Genomic DNA, 11,832 nt, shown 5'->3' on the forward strand with positions numbered 1-11,832 from the left:
CAGAGATTCCCTGCACTGCACCGGGGGAGGAGCAGAGATTCCCTGCCCACAGGGGGAGGAGCAGAGATTCCCTGCCCACCGGGGGAGGAGCAGAGCGCCGCTTTCAGTACGTGGGGGAGTGGAGAGAAGGAGGCGGGCTCTTCCCAGACAGGGGTTGCCCCAGATCTGATAGGACTGCACAACAGGAGAATATCACACACCCTGCAGTAATGACTTATGACTGAACATTAGCAACAGCATGTCTCATTTGAATACAGTTATTTCTGGGCGGGGTGAAGTCTGGGAGGCGCGCACACACATACACCCGCTGGGCCGAATGGCCTATTAATGTACTGTTATTCTCCTGACTCACATTGAGAAAGTGAGCAGAATGCAAATGGACTCACTTAGCCATTCATTTTTAAACATTACATTCGGGGTATGGGTATCCCAGGCAAGGTTAGTATGCAGAACGATCATTTAGATCCAAAATGTTAACTCTGTTCCTGTCAGACCTGCTGCGTTTATCCAGCATTTTCTGTTTCTATTTCAAATTTCCAGCATCTTCATTGTTTTCTTTTTATTTTAATGCTACTGTAGTATGTATTGTCTATTCTTGGGGAGGTGGTGGTGCGCTGCCATCTTCACCCAAAGCTGTCCCTGTCCAGTGTCGCTATATCCACAGTGCTCTTGCAGAGGGGGTTCCAGAATTTTGACCCAGTGACGGTGAAGGAGCAGCGATATACTGCCAAGCTGAGAATGTTGTGCGACTTGGGAGGGAAACTGCCAGTTGGGGGGTTCCCACTGGCCTTCTAGATGGCAGAGATTGTGGTTTCGGAAGGTGCTGTTGCGTTGAATAAACCTTGAAGGGTTGCTGCAGTGGATCTTGTAGTTCACACTGTGGTGGAGGGAGTGAATGTTTAAGACAGTGGAACATAAAATGGGCTACCTCATTTAAGATGGTGTTGGACGTCATGATTGTGATTGGTGCTGCACTCATCCAGGCAAGTGGAGAGTATTCCATCACACTCAGGATATGAGCCTTGTGAATGGCAGGCAGGAGATACTTCTGCAGAATTCCCAGCCTGTAGGCTGCTTTTGTAGTATTTTTGTGGCTAGTCCAATTAAGTTTCTGACACCTCTGGACTCAGCGCCACACTTGTTTTTAACACCGTGGGCATGACATCTGCAAACCCCTGCCAAAATCTCCTAACCATACAGAAGCAGATTGTCTGCATTGAGCAAGACTCTGTGCTCCACCACACCCCCGGACCAGCCCCTTCCAGCCCCTTGAGGCTCTCAGAGCAATTGCCAACAGCTCTATAGCTAGCACAAACAACAGTGGGGAGAGGGGGTGTCCCCCGGTGCAGTCTAAAATAGTCCAATGTCGTCCTATTCGTCCATACACTTGCCACAGGAGCCTGATACAACAACCTGACCCAGTTATTAAAGCCCCGCCCAAATCCGAACCGTCACAGTACCTCCCACAGATAATCCCATTCTACCCGATCAAAAGCCTTTTCTGCATCCATTGCGATCACTACCTCCACCTCCCTACCTTCTGGGGGCATCATGATCACATTTAACAATCTTCTCACATTGGCCACCAACTGCCTGCCCTTAACAAACCTCGTCTGGTTCTCCCAATAACGTCCGGAACATAATCCTCAATCCTGGAGGACAAAATTTTGGCCAGCAGTTTGGCATCCACATTCAACAGGTATATCAGCCTGTAGGACCCACACAGCTCCGGGTTCTTTTCTTGCTTCAGAATCAGCTAAATCGTGGCCTCCGACATCATCGGGGGCAGCACCTCTCTTTCCCTCATTGAACATCCTCATCATCACCGGCCCCAATATCCCAGAGAACTTTTTATAAAACTCCACTGGGAACCCTTCCGGGCCCAGGGCTTCACCCGCCTGCATGGCCTTCAGACCCTCCACAATCTCTTCCAACCCCATCGGGGCCCCAGCCCTTCTACCAGCTCCCCGTCCACCTTTGGGAAATTCAGCCCCTCCAAGAGGAGCCTCATCCCCTCCGGCCCTTTGGGGGGTTCAGACATATACAGCCTACTATAGAAATCCCTAAATGCCTTAGTCACCTCTGCTGAATCTCCAACCAGGTTCCCATCTCCATCACTTACTTTCCCTATCTCCCTGGCTGCCTCCCTCTTTCTAAGCTGCTGTGCCTTCTCTCCGTACTCATAGATCCACCCCCTCGCCTTTCTCAGCTGCTCCACGGCCCTCCCTGTGTTTAACAAGCCGAACTCTGCCTGCAGACTCCACTGTTCCCTTAAAAGCCCTGCCTCTGGGGTCTCTGCATACCTATCGATCTGTAGTATCTCCTTTACCAGTCGGTCCATCTCTGCCCTGTCCACCTTCTCCCTATGGGCCCGTATCATAAATCATAGAATTTACAGTGCAGAAGGAGGCCATTCGGCCCATCGAGTCTGCACCGGCTCTTGGAAAGCGCACTCTACTCAAGCCCACACCACCCTATCCGCAGAACCGAGTAACCCCACTCAACCAACACTAAGGGCAATTTAGCATGGCCAATCCACCTAACCTGCACATCTTTGGACTGGGGAGGAAACCGGAGCACCCGGAGGAAACCCACGCACACATGGGGAGAACGTGCAGACTCCGCACAGACAGTGACCCAGCAGGGAATCGAACCTGGGACCCTGGAGCTGTGAAGCAATTATGCTAACCACTATGCTACTGTGCTGTATCGAGATCAGCTCCCCTCTGACAACCGCCTTCAATGCTTCCCAGACCATCGCTGCTGAAATTTCCCCCGTGTCGTTGACCTGCAGGTAGGTCTAAATACATTTTCTCAGCCGCTTGCACCCACTTCGTCAGACAAAAGTCCCACATCTAACCTCCAGTGCGGGAGCTGGTTACTGTCTTTACTAACCTACAGGTCAACCCAGTGCGAAACATGGTCTGAGATTGTGATCGCCGAGTACCCCGTGTCCAGCACCTCTGTCAGTAAGGCTTTGCTCAAAATGAAGAAATCGATCTGGGAGTACACTTTATGGACGTGTGAGTAGAGGGAGAACGCCTTCACCCCCGGCTGCCCAAATCTCCATGGATCCACCCCCCCCCCCCCCCCCCCCCATCTGCTCCAGGGGCCCTTTTAGTTCCTTTGCCATTGCTTTTTTTTAAATTTAGATTAGCCAATTATTTTTTCCAATTAAGGAGCAATTTAGCGTGGCCAATCCACCTACTCTGCACATTTTTGGGTTGTGGGGGCGAAACCCACGCAGACACGGGGAGAACGTGCAAACTCCACACGGACAGTGACCCAGAGCCGGGATCGAACCTGGGACCTCAGCGCCGTGAGGCGGTTGTGCTAACCACTAGGCCACCGTGCTGCCCTCCTTTGCCATTGCTGGCACCATGTCTGTTTTCGAGCTTGACCAGTCCAAGCCAGGGTCAATAACTGTGTTGAAGACCCTTCCAATGACCAACCTTGTCCCGTATCTGCCCCAGCATCCTCTTTATAAACTCCACATCATCCCAATTTGGCTCATATACATTTACTAATACCACCTGCACCCCTCCAGTTTCTCACTGACCATAATGTACCAACCTCCCACATCCGATACTATTCTACCCGCCTCAAACACCACCTGCTTATTGATCAGGATCGCGTCCCCTCCAGTCTTTGAATCCAGTCCGCCTTCAGTCCCCTAAGATGCGAGAACACACGTGCCCTCTTGACCGGGCCATTTAACCCTCGAACATTCCAGGTGATCAGCCTAGTTGGGGGGCTAATTGCTCCCCCCCTTCACCGATCAGCGATCCCCTTTTTTGGGCCTGCCTCCAGCCCATGCTCCACGCCTCCACCGGCCCGTCCCCAGGCAGCCTCCGCCCCCAACCTCCTCTCTGTCCCTTGGCCAAGTCCCTCCCTCGTCAGCAGAACATTTTCCCCCCTCCACCCCCTAGTAACAACACTCTGTAACCCAACCCCTTTGACAAACGAAACATATGAAAACCCCCCACTGCGCTTCCGTGAGCTAGCCCGCCCAGCTAGCTTTGTGGCTCCCATCCCTGGTGCCGGATAGTCTCCCACCTATTATTCCCTCCCCACCTTCCCTCCGCTCATACAAACATACTCCAACATCAAACAATCCCCTCACAATTGCCCAACAGAGAAACACCAAAATCTAAACAAGCACACCTCCATCCCCCAACAGTGCAAATGAAAACCTTAACTCACTCAGCTCTGCCACTGGTCCCAAATCAATACAGAGGGCATTACAAACAGCTTCCACAAAACAAAAAACGAGAAACTTTTTTTTTAAAAGAACAGAGAAACATTTAAAAAACATGAACGTTGCAGCAAAGTTCAAAAGTTCTCAGTCCACCACCAATCCTTTCCTTTTCACGAAGTCCAGCGCGTCCTCAGGCGACTTGAAATAAAAGTGCTGTTCCTCGTACGTGACCCAGAGACGGGCCGGATACAGGTCCAAACTTCACCATTTTCTTAAAAAGGATCGACCTAATCTGGTTGAAGCCTGCTCTTCTCCTGGCCACCTCCACACTCAGGTCTTGATAGACCCGCAGGATACTGTTGTCCCACTTACAGCTCCGTGTCTGCTTGGCCCACTGTGGAATCTCACCACCATTGCCATCAGGGGGTTCTCCCGTTCGTGGCTTCCTCGCGAGTGCTCTGTGAGCCCTGACAACCCCCAAGGATCGGATGAATGCCCCATCCCCCAGCAGCTTCTCAAACATATCTGCGATTTATGCCCCAGCGTCCGCTTCTTCGGACCCCTCCGGGAGTCCAACGATTCTCAAGTTCTGCCGGCGGGACCTACTCTCTAGGTCCTCCACCTTCTCCAGGAGCTTCTTCTGCTAGTCTCTCAGCATCCCCACCTTCAACTCCACCACAGTTTGATTTTCCTCCTGCTCAGCCTGCACCTTCTCCACCTTCTGGTTTGCCAGATCTTGGGCATCCAATCTAAGCTCCAGCCGCTCAATCGACTCTTTTATCGGGTCCAAGCAGTGCCATTTCTGTTTAGCAAAGCCTTCCTGAATAACTTGCATCAGCTGCTCCGTTGGCCGCTGGGTCGACAAACCAGAGGTCCGGTCCTCCGCCACGCTGTCTCCCCCTGCAGCTTCAGCCCATAGCACAGGGCTAAATCGCTGGCTTTGAAAGCAGACTAAGGGAGGCCAGCAGCACGGTTCAATTCCCATACCAGCCTCCCCGAACAGGTGCCGGAATGTGGTGACTAGGGGCTTTTCACAGTAACTTCATTGAAGCCTACTTGTGACAATAAGCGATTTTCATTTCATTTCAATTTTCATTTTCTGTCTTTCTGTTTCTGCCTTTACGAGCACTTCTAGTCCTTCTCTCCTGGCACTGATGTGGGAATTCAGTACATAACTGCCTCTGTCATCAGTTTTACAATTCAAGTCCGGTAGAAAATCGGGGGAAAAGGTCCAAAAGTCCGACCCGAGCGGGAGCCACCAAATGTGCAACTTACTCCTTAATAGCCGCCATCGGAAGTATCGAAGATTTTTTTTTAATGCAATATAATATTCCTGCCTGAAGGGAGGCAGAGAGCAGGTCAGGCCCCTGAACGTCGCTGTCACGTGTGTTGGGCGCGATTGCAATTCCTCCATTTTGACAGCAGCAAACTAGGTAAGAGAAAATGGTGGGTCACGAAGGTCGGCCGGCATTGAGTCGTGAAGGTCGGCCGGCTTGAGTCCTAAAGGTTGGCCGACATGGGCCTCGAAGGTTGGCCGGTTGGTAAAAATGGGTCCCCGGAAAAAAAAGTTTGAAAAACACTGTATGAGCCTAACCCTGAATGTGGTCCAGGTTTTGCTGCATGTGAACAGTTACAAATTGAACTGTGCACAGTGAAATCATCAACGAACATCCTCACTTTGCATTTATATTGGAGGGAAGGTCACTGATGAAGCAGCTGTATATGATTGGGCCGAGGACACAGTCCTGAGAAACCCTCGTAGTAATAAATTGGGGCTGAAATGATTGGCCTCCAACAATCACAAACCAACTTCCTCTTTTAGTTTTGACTCTAACCAGTGGAGATTTTTCTGCCTGATTTCCACTGACGTCAATTTTAATAGTGCTCCTTAATGCCACAACTGGTCAAATGGTTCCATAATGTCAAGGACAGTCACTTTCCCCTCAGCACTGGAATGACTGTCTTTTGACCATGTTTGGAATCAGGTCATAATCGGGTGTGGAGTTGCGTTGTTGTGGTAGAGCCCAAACCAAACATTGGTGAGTAGATCATTGGTGAGAAACTGTTGCTTGATGACAATGACACCTTTAATCATGTTGCTGACGATTGAGATAGACATATGGGATGGTCACTGGCCTTCATTTTCTGATGTAATCCATTGATCGTGAGGTTGTTTAGCTCTGTCTGTAGCACTCTGTGCAAACAGTCTTATGTTGTAGCTTCGCCAGGTTGCCACTTGAATTTTAGGCATGCCTAGTTAACCAGGGTTGAACCAATGTTGGTCCCCTGGCTTGACAGTAATGTTCGAGTGAAGGATATGCCAGGCCATGGGGTTACAGATTGTGGTTGAATACAATTCTGCTGCTGCTGATGGCCCACAATGCTTCATGGATGCCCAGTTTTGAGTTCCTAGATCGGTTCTGAATATATCCCATTTACAAGTGATAGTGCCACACAACACTGTTTGATCGTGTATGACATCAAGGAGCTCTAGCAAAACTGGAGTCAATGAGAATCTGAGGGGAAACGCTCCACTGATTGGTGTCATACCTACCACGAAGGAAGATGGTTGTGGTTGTTGGAGATCAGTTATCTCAATCCCAGGACATCACTTCAGGAGTTCCTCAGAGTACTGTCCTAGGCCCAACCATCTTCAGCTACTTCATCAATGACCTTCCTTCCAAAATAAGATCAGATGTGGGGATGTTGACTGACGATTGCACAATGTTCAGCACCATTCCTCAGACACTGAAGCAGGCCAAGTGCAAATGCAGCAAGATCTGGACAATATCCAGGCTTGGCTTAACATGAGAAAGATAACAATCACTATCAACATCCAGGGGGTTATCATTGACCAGAAACTGAACTGGACTAGCTATATAAATACTGTGACTACAAGAGCAGGTCAGAGGCTAGGAATCCTGCAGTGAGTAACTCATCTCCTGACTCCCCAAAGCCTGTCCACTACCTAGGGGTCTAACGGAATACTCTCCACTTGCCTGGAAGATTGCAGCTCCAACAATACTCAAGAAACTTGACACCATCCAGGATAAAATACGCTTGGTTGGCACCCCTTCCACAAATATTCATTCCCTCTACACCAATGCACTGTAGCAGCAATGTATACTATCTACAAGATGCACTGCAGGAACTCCCAAAGGCTCCTTAGGCATCACCTTCCAAATTCACGACTACTACCATCTAAAAGGACAAGAGAAGCAGATACATGGGAACAGTGCTCCCTGGAAGTTCCCTCCAAGTCACTCACCGCCATTCCTTCATTGTTGGGTCAAAATCCTGTAACTCCCTCCCTAATAGCACAGTGAGTCTACCTACACCACATGGACTGCAGTGGTTCAAAAAGGCAGCTCACCACCACCTTCTCAAGGGCAATTAGGGATGGGCAACAAATACTGGCCGATACAGGAAGCCCATATTCCATAAAAATGATTTTTTTTAAATGTCAAAATCCCCCAAACAGAGCACATCTGTGCCCTTGCTACCCATTGCTCTTTTTCAAAGTTCTGTTCAATGTGGAAGAGAATTGATTCATCAGCTGAAGAAGAATGGCAAGTCATAATCCGTAGGTATCTTTGCCCATGTTTGACCTGATGCCATTAGACTTTGTGAGGTTTTGAGTCTATGTTAAGGATGTCACTCCCTCACCATTCTACACCAGTGAGCCACCTCTTCTGATGGGATAAGACATAGCCACACATGGTGACAGAGTGTTTGGGACTTCGGCTGAAAGGTATGACTCTGTGAGTATGACCAAATCAGGCTGTTGTTTGTCTAATCAGGTGGACAGCTCCCCCAATCACAGCACAACTGTACGTGAGGAGGACTTTGCAGGTTCAGCTGGGGTGGGTAATGCTTTTGCCACATCCCAATCCAATGCTGGGTGGTCTAGCCTGTTTTATTATAATTATACTTTGAACTGGCAATTTCATCGGCCAATTTCAGTCAACTGTAGGTCTATCTGCCAGTCTGGGTATGGACAGGAGATTTCCTTCCCTGAAGGACATTAATGAACCAAGCAAATTTTGGCAACAGCCCAATAGTTACATGGTCACCATTACTGATACGAGCTTTATATCACGGTGGCTTGTACTGCTACCTCACAACGCCAGGGACCCGAGTTCAATTCCAGCCTTTGGTGTCTGTGAAGTTTGCACTTTCTCCCCATGTCTGCGTGGGTTTCCTCCCACAGTCCAAAGATGTGCAGGTTGGATGGATTGGCCATGCTAAATTGCCCCTTCATGTCCAAATGTTAGGTGGGGCTACAGGGACGGGGTAGTGGAGTGGGCCGAGGTAGAGTGCTCTTTTGCAGGGTCGGTGCAGTTTCGATGGGCCCAATGATCTCCTCCTGCACTGTGGGGATTCTATGAATCCATATGCATTCAATTTAATTCAGCCGTGTGGGGAGATTTGAACTCAACTCTCGGGAGTCACTGTCCAGGGCCCTTGGATGACAGGCAAAATCCTGCAGATGTTGACAGTGTGAAATGAAAACGGGTAACTCTCAGCAGTCTGGCAGCATTTATGGAAAGGGAAACGAGAGAGAACGTCTCAGGACAATGATCTTTCATCAGCCTCCATATCTACCGCAGCCGGAGGTCAATGAACTCTGGATCTAGTTGAGATCGAGAGGAGGGAGTTGTAAAAGTGAGAATGGCAAACTGAGCATTGTGAACAAAGGCAACGCCTCCCTCTGCACATCCCCCCTCCCCCTCCCCGAACCGAGTCAATGGAATCAACAACACAACAGGAAATGTGCCGTTCGTTCCGCGGTAATAGCCCAAAAGGTTTACAACTGCTGTTGAAAACAATCGGAACCCCGGAGCGTGAAAATAAAATCTATCCGAGGCAGGGGGCGGAAAAGAAAATGAAAATAAAAATGCAGGTTGATTGCGATCCTTGTGGGACAGGACTGGGAAATCCCGCTGACTCTCACTTCCTGCACAGCTCAAGGAAGGCGACCCTTCTCCATGCGAGCTGTGGGGGCGATCACCTGGGAAAGCCACCGAATGACAGTGCCTTTGGGATGAACCCTTTCGAGTCGCTGTCAATCCCGGCAACATTCCGGGTGAAAGTCTGGCCTGGAAACTGGCTCGTCTTCATTTCTCATGGGAAAGTTGTCACTCGTCACAGTGAACCCATCATGTCACATTTAAATGCAATGCAACCCTCCAGTGTGACTATTAATAGGGTTTGCGGTTTTGAAGTGTTCTTTTTTTGAACAGTTTGAAGTCAGTGACTGATTAGACTTGAATAATAACGATGCAATGGTGCAAAGTGCAAAAATACCCCGGGACTGTGAGCGGGTTGGCGTGGCAGACACTTGTCAAACATTGAAACGTCTGCTGGCGAACATACCCTCATTTGGAATGCATGTAGGTTGAAAAGCGGTTCCCATATTGCCAGTAAAAGGCTTCCTGTTTTCTTCATCGTCATTCATTGGTCTTAATGTGAAATTAGGCACTGCCCTAAATACGTCAGGATTACGCAGAACCCCCCTCCCCCCACACACACATTGTCATGACATTTATTTTCCTTTTAAAACCTCAGTTATCCGGAGTTGCGCAATTTTCTACAAGAATTAGAAACGGCATTCCAGCGACCTCGACATAGAAAAGATGCTTCACCAGCGAAAAGACACGAACTGAACGTTTTGACCGGTAGAAGTGGCCGCAAACGCTCTTAATAGTGTTTCAATGCGACCTTTGTCGAGTTTGCATTATTATCGATCCACCAGCCCACCCCCCGCTTGCAAAGATATAACACAACCACCGGTCGGTGCACAGACCGGTAGAATGCTGCAATAGAAAGAAATACTTGCCTTTTTTACAGACTTTATCAAGGATTGCTTCGGGCAATTCCAGTCAATCCCGTTCTGTGGATTTGGAAGTCATTCCGCCCAGAGCTTCAGCTACACAGTCGCTCGCCTTGACTCTTAGCCAAGATGACATGGTCAAATCCTGAAACTTGGGTCCACCCCATTCTGACTCAAGGTGAGAGTACTCGAGCTCCGAATAGTACCAGGGAACTTTTATAGGATGGGCGGGCTCTCTCTGTCCGTTTAATGACTCATTAAAAAAAAGCCCACAGGGCCAACCTAATTAAAAGCCAAAATATTGCGGGAGCTGGAACGGTGAAATCAAAACAAATGCTCAGCAGCATCTGTGAGATGTTTCTGACCTTTCATCGAATTACCTTTCATATCTGCACGCACGCTGCCAAAACCTGCAGAACATTGCCCACATGTCTTGTTTGTATGCCCGATTTGTCATTTCGACCATGAGCTAATTACTCCCAATCTCCAAAAGTAGGCACACCGATCAGAAATGGTGAGTGTTCAAACCATTTCGATTCCTTAGTTCTAGATTTGTTGAAACCCATCTACCAAAGCTCTAACACAAGTACAAAATACTGCAGATGCTGGAAACCAAATAGGTGGGCAGCACGGTAGCATGGTGGTTCGCACAATTGCTCCACAGCTCCAGGGTCCCAGGTTCGATTCCTGGCTTGGTTCACTGTCTGTGCGGAGTCTGCATGTTCTCCCCGTATGTGCGTGGGTTTCCTCCGGGTGCTCCGGTTTCCTTCCACAGTCCAAAGATGTGCAGATTAGGTGGATTGGCCATGCTAAATTGCCCTTAGTGTTCAAAATTGCCCTTAATGTTGGGTGGGGTTACTGGGTTATGGGGATAGAGTGGAGGTGTGGGCTTGGGTAGGGTGGTCTTCCAAAGCTCGACAGGTTTTAAGCAGGGGATGGGGAGGAAGGTTTGAAAGGATAGCTCAGTGATAGGGTGGAAGGTAGGAGAGACTGAAATGGCAAGAGGACGAAATAAAGAAGGAAGAGGAGCTGTAAATAGCATCTGCTGTCTGAGAAAATGGGGGTATTGGTTATGATATGGAATTGTTGAACTTGCTGCTGAGTTGTAAAGTGTTTAATCAAAAGATGAAGCGCTATTTCCCAAGCTTCTATTGAGCATCATTGGAAGGTGCAGTAAGAGGCTTATCATGGAGGTCTGAGTGGGAACGGGACAGAGAATTAAAATGTCAGCCAACTGGAATCATAGAAGCCCTACAGTGCAGAAGGAGGCTATTCAGCCCATCAAGTTTGCACCCGCCCTCCGAAAGAGCATCCTACCTAGGCCCCCTTCCCTGCTCTATCCCTGTAACTCCGCCTAACTTATTGGACATTAGGGGGCAATTGGTCATAGCCAATCCACCTAATCTGCACATCTTTGGACTGTGGAGGAAACCTACGCAGACATGGGGGGAACGTGCAGTCCTCACACAGACAGTCATCTAAGGTTGGAATCGAACATGGGTCCCCGGTGCTGTGAGGCAGCAATGCTAACCACTGTGCCACCGTGCCACTTGTGGACTGATCAGAAGTATCAGCTTCATTGAAACACTCTAAAAAGCCGAGGACAGAGAGGTCAGACTGGGGGTGGGCAGAAAATTAATATGACAGGTGACCAGAAATTTGGGATACTGCTTCAGGACTAAAGAGAAACATTCATTTGGTGTGCCCAGTGCGGGGGAGACTATTGCGATCAGCAAATACCGTATACTGAATCGGAAGAAGTACAAGAAAATCACTCCTGTGCTTGCAAAGTAAGGTGTCA

The sequence above is a fragment of the Scyliorhinus canicula genome, chromosome 5, assembly GCF_902713615.1.
Source record: "Scyliorhinus canicula chromosome 5, sScyCan1.1, whole genome shotgun sequence".
Classification (NCBI taxonomy): Eukaryota; Metazoa; Chordata; class Chondrichthyes; order Carcharhiniformes; family Scyliorhinidae; genus Scyliorhinus; species Scyliorhinus canicula.